This window comes from Nelumbo nucifera, chromosome 1, assembly GCF_055504915.1.
Source record: "Nelumbo nucifera cultivar China Antique chromosome 1, China Antique-T2T, whole genome shotgun sequence".
Taxonomy (NCBI): domain Eukaryota; kingdom Viridiplantae; phylum Streptophyta; class Magnoliopsida; order Proteales; family Nelumbonaceae; genus Nelumbo; species Nelumbo nucifera.
Window position 1 is genome coordinate 134,082,907 of NC_142649.1, and position 6,835 is coordinate 134,089,741.

The window sequence follows — 6,835 nt, forward strand, 5'->3', positions numbered from 1 at the left end:
AATCCATATCGCTTTTAGCACAAAGGCACCTAGGCCGACCTCCCAGTAGTTCGACCAAAAGGAACTTAAGGGGAACCCAAATCGCTTTTTAGGTCTAAGGCCCCCTAAGCCAAATCGTTTTCCCAAAACTGGCCTAATGCTCTAGCAGCGTTTTGACATAACCAAATTTACAAGCAAAGTGCCAACTTATGAGCACGTTGGCCAAGGACAGTTCATACAACACATCATCTCGATAGTACTGAGAAAGTATGAAAAGGGACACAACATATACCAAAGTAAGATTCTATTGAGAATTGGGAAAGTACATAAAAAAAAAGAAAAGAAGATAGCAGAAGTAAAATCAATAGGAGCGCATAGGGCCCTAAGAAACAGAATTTGGAAATTTGACAGGAGCACGCAGACTCCAAAAAATAGCAACTTCAAAGAAAGCTTAGACTAGCCCGGCCACTACTCATCGTCATCACCCTGTAGCTCATCGCCAACATCGTTTGCCTCTTCACCCTCCTCATTGTCAACCTCTCATTCTTCTTCATCTGGAGTCAAGGGCTCCCGGTCAACTTGCACCGCCATCTCATCTAGCAACGCCTTAATAGACAGGTTGCCAAAATCAAAATCAGGGCGCAGGGTCTTGAGATAGCATCAGCAAAGTTTGAATCCCCTCTTCATTGCAAGAACAACATTATTGACCTACTCCTGGGTGTACTCAGGTGACAAAAAGAAACACTCGACAATTGCAACCTCAGCTCGGTAGATATCCTCAATGTACTTGGTCTGCTGCTCCTCCAATTGGTGATCCTTCATCCATACATCATCATTCAAAGTGGCAAGGGTCCCCTTGGCCTCCTCCAGCTCGCACTGCATGTCGGTGCTAAGCCTAATGAAGCGCTGACAATCCTCTTCAGTGCTAAGCTGAACACCCTGTAGTTGGGCCTATAAAGCCTTCATACTTGCTTACATCTCACATTTCTCCTTCTGAGACGAGGTAACCTAATTCAGCAACACTTGGCCCATTGTGTTCGCCTGCCAAAGAAGAAAAGAACAATTACGAAAATGATAGTAGGAACAAAGAACTAAAACATCAGAAAGCAAAAAACAAACTTGAAGGATGCACCGAGTCATCCTAGCGCCAACCTCGGAAAGGTCCACTCCACTATAACATTGCACGTCTTCTGAAAGAAGGATACCTCTCCCCATGTGAAGAGCTACTAGGGAATCGGTCAAAAGGTTGAGGATAGAGGCGTCAACACTGGGGATAAAGCAAGGTATGTCTGAGGTGTAGGGATTGGCAGTGCGCTCCTCTTGGCCAACTCGAAATGAGGAAGTGGTTGGGTCTGTGGAAGCCTGCTCGGGCTCGATGGACATCAGGCCGCCACCCCTCTCGAGGTCAATGACTTTCGGGGCATACACTATAGACCTCACCTTAGCATTGACCAATGTACTCTCCATTGATGCACGATCGACAACCCTCCTCTTCTTCCTTGAAGTCTTCTTCTTCACCATTGCCAAAAGTGAATTCATACTCTCCATATCTGAACAAGACAGAGGAGATGTTAGCCAATCTAAAAATTAATTTAAGAAATAAATGCAAGGGACACGTCAGCCAACCTACCTATATGGCTCAGGGTGGCCTGGATGAGCATAGGCTTGGCTAGAAAACTTTTCTAATTGAAACTACTGATGCATGAGGCGTTGAAATTCAAGGTGAAGATCTTCGTCGAACTCTACATCAACTACCTTCCTCGAGTCCTTTTACCATATGGTATCCATATTCAAACCAGCCTCCCGAGAAAGGAAGAAATATATATTCTTCCAATCCTTAACTTTGGAAGGAAAGTCATCTAGCAGCCTATAACCATGACGGAAGGTCAAGTAAAAGCAATAGGGGACATTGGGGACTTTCTTCATGCTAGACAGCCTAACCAAAATGTCTATGTCTAGGAGAAAATCTAAGTGGTGACTCAGAGAAATCAGCCCTACAAGGGTGCATGCAAAGGAAAACGGAGGTCATCGATCAATGCCTCCTCAAAAATGCTGACTTCATTTTGGTCGTGACTCCATGGAAATTTGGTTTGGACCGAGCTGAATACAGTCGAACTCATTGGGGATTTGGAATGCTAAATACAACTCTATTATCTGCTCCCCGCTCAGCTCAATATGGCCAAATGGGGTTTCCTCCACCTCCTGCTAAGACATCGAGGCTTCGACCTGAGAACCCCGTTGATCTCGCAATGAGGCTCCCTTCTGTAACCAACAAAAGTTTAATGATCTACCCTCTGAGTGACCTGAAGACATATTTACAAAGTAAATGGACTCACCAGTTGTGGGGAAACAAAAATTTGCGACAATAAAGCTTCAACCAGCGACCTAACAGCAGTACTCTGACAAAACTCTTCTCCAACCGATCACCCACTCTCTAGGTAAAAAAGTCAAAACAGTTCAAGTGGGACCTTAGTGAGGACCCTCTATTTATAGTCTGTTGGTGAAGAAGATTAATGGCTAAGGCACACTATTGGAAAATCAGTGAATATAAAGACAGCACCGTGCGTGGGCTAATTTGAATTTTGCGTGCCCAATTTGCACGCCCCTTTAAATTTTAAAATTCAAATCTTGCTGTGGTCCCACTTGTCTTCAAGTCGGGTCAAGTGGGCGAGCTGAACAACTTACGAACCAGTCGAACAAATTACCAAATTGAGAAAGGCGACTATGAACTACTCCCTTCTCCGAGATAACGTCGACTCGGGAGTGAGGGGCAATTGATTAGGGGTAATTTGGTCCTCCAAATAACATTATGACACGTAGCATCCAGGTGACACCTCAACACTGAGTAAGCAAATCACCCCAACAGGGCGACTAGTAGCACCTCACCTAAGGCCGACCTAAAGGACTTCCGTATAAGGAGTGACCTCCTTCGAGGACCGACCGAGCTAAGTAGGGTATTAATGGTGACCTACAAGGCATGCTCGCCGACCTATTACATAGATCCGTTAACAAGACCGAGTTCTCTAGAGTAATAGCGTTCAACCGTTAAGCCAGCCTACCTGCATCAGAGTCGATCGAACGGCCCTTAGCTCTCTGTGCAGATTACGTAACCAACGGTGATATTCTCTCCCGACTTAGCGAAAGCGGCACCCCGAGAATCTCAATCCGTTACAGAGGGTCTCTAACCCCTCACTCCTATATAAGGCCATCATTCTCTTGAGAGAAGGTACGCACAATTAAGCTCTTGCATTCTCTCATCTTTTAAGCATTCTAATTCTCTAAGAAACTATTCGTTGACTTAAGCATCGGAGTGCCCACCCCGAGTAAAAGCAACCCAAGCATTCTAATATTGTTTTCTTACAGGTCTCTCTAGAGAACTATATAGCTCGTCGTACGAGCAATCTTTAGCTAGGCCAAACTTAGCTCGACTTCCGACAAGAAAACCTCCAGCTCGATATCCGAGGCATGAGAGCCGCCAGATCACACACCATCAATTAGATTCAAGGCTATAAATACTTCAGATAGTGGTAGAATGATTCATATAGTGTGAAGATTCTTGGTAGAATGATTCATATGTTGAATAGTGGTTTTGGGATTGATGGAGGATGTGATGGAGAAATTTCGGAGCTTAGGGGGATGGAATGGATGGATGGATGCATATTGGAGTTTTTTTTTTTTTTGCAGGTGATGTTTTGTCTTTGTGATGATGAATGAATGCATATATTGGAGTGTTTTTTTTTTTTCCTTTGCAGGTGATCTTCCCCCAAAACCACTGTAAACCACCACTGTGAGCCAATGTAAAACCAACCCATCTCCCTTGGTCCCACTAACTGCTGCAAAGCCTTGGCATTAAATCAGCTTCGAACTCACTCCCAGTAACCCGTGCCTTTGCTGTAATTTGCAGAAAATCTGCGTGAATTCAGACCCAAACCTGCCTTCTTCAACCCATCCACCTGACGTAATTTTGTGGCAAGTTTTTAGATCTGAAACCGCTCCCGGAAACCCACGCCACGGCTACAACCTGTGGCAGAAAATTGTCGTAAAACCAGCCCCGATTCTGCCTTCTTCAACCCAACCATCTCCTGTATTTTTTTGTAGCAAGTCTTCAGATCTGAACCCGTTCCCGGAAACCTGCGCCCCCGCTGCAATTCGCAGCAGAACCCATTGGAAACCCGAACCTTAGGCTCAGTTTGGAAAAGTATAAATACAAATATCTACAATGCAAAACCTTGTATTTTGTACTGTCTTATCTATTTACACTATACATATTTATATTTGTACTCCTTCCAAATTGAGCCCTCAAATCCATTTTATCTGGTTTATCAATGGCCAGCAGTCGAATCAATTGTTGATGCTCAACCTGCACTAGGAATGGAATGCTCCCTGTCACGCATTTCATATACATCAAACTTTAATGGAAAAAGTAAATATAATCCACCTCAGAAATCTGAAATTACAGTCTTCTCTTAATCTATTAGTAGCTCCTACCGCATCCTGCCCATAAATTTAACATTCATTCATGGTCAGGATTCATCCCATCTGGTACGATGGAACTAAGATTTATAGGGATGGACCGAATTTACTGGATCCAACTATCCAATACTTACGACTAAAATCCAAAAATGAATTGTGGGAATTTTCTTCTGGTAAAACTTTGATTGAGTTTTTTATTTGTGGACTAAGTTCCAACTATCCAATGTTACTTTTATTTTATTACCAAAAAAACAATTTTACTTTTTTTTTTGTGGACAGTGCAATATCACATTATTAACCATTTTGGTATTTATAGATAATTATTTCTTTTAAAGATAGTTGACAATTATTGGATTCTGAAGCTACATCTTTGTTGGGACAAATCATTGAACGTACCAACTGAAGTTGGCAGCAACCGCTGTGACTTTGAACTTATCTGGCTTGTACGAACCCTACTAGGCCCATGTTAGGGCCCATCGATCAAATATCAAATTCCCTCACTTCCATCTGCCTTATTTTTTATCTCGATAGAGATTGTGTACATATTTTACTTTCTGAAGAAAGAATTAGTTAATTGATTTTCTTTTGTTTTATATCCAACCAAATACAATCTGGTAGAAAGATAAATAAGATAAAAACATAAGTTCACACCTAGGGCAAGAAGAAATTGGACTCTGAGTTCTTGAGTTGAGAGGCATGACACAGAGAATCGGAACCGAATTATTCCAACTCTTAGATTTGAAATTTAGGGCCTACAAGAGTGTTGGCTAGGGAGTAGCTTTGCCAAGCTGCATGGATCCTATAACTATCTCAGTATCAGTCATTGCAAGGGGTTGGACTGGGCCAAGATCAGTCAAGGCATAGCCCACTTTGACAGTATGTATGTGGGCTGGGTCATGGCCCAAATTCAACCCTGCTAGATTTCTGACATTTTCAACACAGAGAAAATAATATCTAACAATCTGAAATTGGTATAGTTAATCATTCAAAAATCCCATTTTTCTTGAATCATTTTGTTGGCATTGAGCTAAGTAGCTAAGCTTGGACTCTCTTGTATGTATTTTCAACATGCAAATCATAAAACAGTCAAAATAGGGGAGTATTTAATATAACATTGTTCAAACAAGTTTATTATTATATATATTCTTTATGAAGACATCAAATTTGCCTAAATCAGCAACCAAAATTGAATCTAGCAGCCTCTAGACCCCGTCATACCACATGTAATCTAAGCTTTTAAGCTTAAATTCAAAAGCTGGCCCACTGATAGATTCTGATACAGTGTTCTCTACCCACCTTTACGCAATCCAACCCACCCGACCCATTATCTGGTCATCCTAAGATTGCAAAATCAAGAGCATATTCTGATACTTTCAAAACAACAGACCTTGGATTCAAACAAGCATGAATCTCTAAACAGAAAGTGAAGAGTTTTCTTTTATTTTGAGGAAAACGATAGCCGCCATTAAAGGCTTCTTAATCTATAGAAACTATAGAAGACGAAATTGGCAATTCAACCTATCTGATACAGTTAGACAAACATGGGGAAATCATCAAAACAAATTGTTCAAAAAGAAAATACAATAAAAATTTCATGAGAGAGAGAAGTACCTTTTCATCGCAAGACTTATGTTTGAGATCTGAACTCTCAGAAGAATTCAGCAAAAGAAAGAAGAGAATAAGAGCAAATAACAGCCACTCCAACCTTCGCAGCAAAAAAAAAAAAAAAGAAAAGTTCAGGAACAAGAACAATTAATCCACATAAGATAAGAGGACTTCTAGTATATCAGATCAAAGAGTCGTAACCGAGATTTCAATCTGGAAAACATAAAAACTTTTGAAGTTAAAATAAGATTGAAATGGAAGTGTTACAACAGTTCGCCTTCGTTTCTGAAAGCTCTACTCCTTCAAATCAGAGATGCATTGAGTGATCTAAGTCGTCGATCATTTGATTTCTGGATTTTTTTTTCAATTGTGAAGATGAATACAGAACTATTCTGGAATCTAAACTATTCTTCTACAAGATAAAAAAGCTTTGAAAATATTTGAGACTTGGTCCAAATCATGGCAGAGATTTTTTTTCATTTTGTTTTCTTGTGAAGAAACAGAAATTAATAAGCCTCTTAATTCAAATGATTTCTGGAGTTCATTTTGGAAAAGACAAGACAAACGAACGGAGATGGGGGTACGGAAATGAGTTATCCATTGGATATAACCACAACCGAACCCATTAATTGTCCCTTTATTGGATTAACCAACCTGCAATGACCTAGAATTAAACAAATTCAATACAATCCAATACGTGAATTAATGGGTGGGTTGGGCGGGTTGGCAGGTTGGGTTTAGAAATTGCCACCCTTGGGGACTTGTATGAATATAACAG

At 41.0% G+C, this 6,835-nt stretch overlaps 1 long non-coding RNA gene across 2 annotated transcripts; it reads right to left on the bottom strand.

Annotated features, from left to right (window-relative positions):
* Positions 1-268: 268 nt before the first annotated feature.
* Positions 269-6,617, bottom strand: LOC148803848 (uncharacterized). 2 transcript variants are annotated; one of them, XR_016080190.1, is made up of 5 exons: positions 6,328-6,617; positions 6,064-6,157; positions 1,610-4,339; positions 1,132-1,529; positions 269-1,020 (listed from the first exon to the last, which is right to left on the bottom strand). It is a non-coding gene; the product is annotated as an uncharacterized LOC148803848 (long non-coding RNA). The 2 variants fall into 2 exon arrangements; XR_016080189.1 differs by having other exon boundaries at positions 6,325-6,617.
* Between the last annotated feature and the right edge of the window lie 218 nt (positions 6,618-6,835).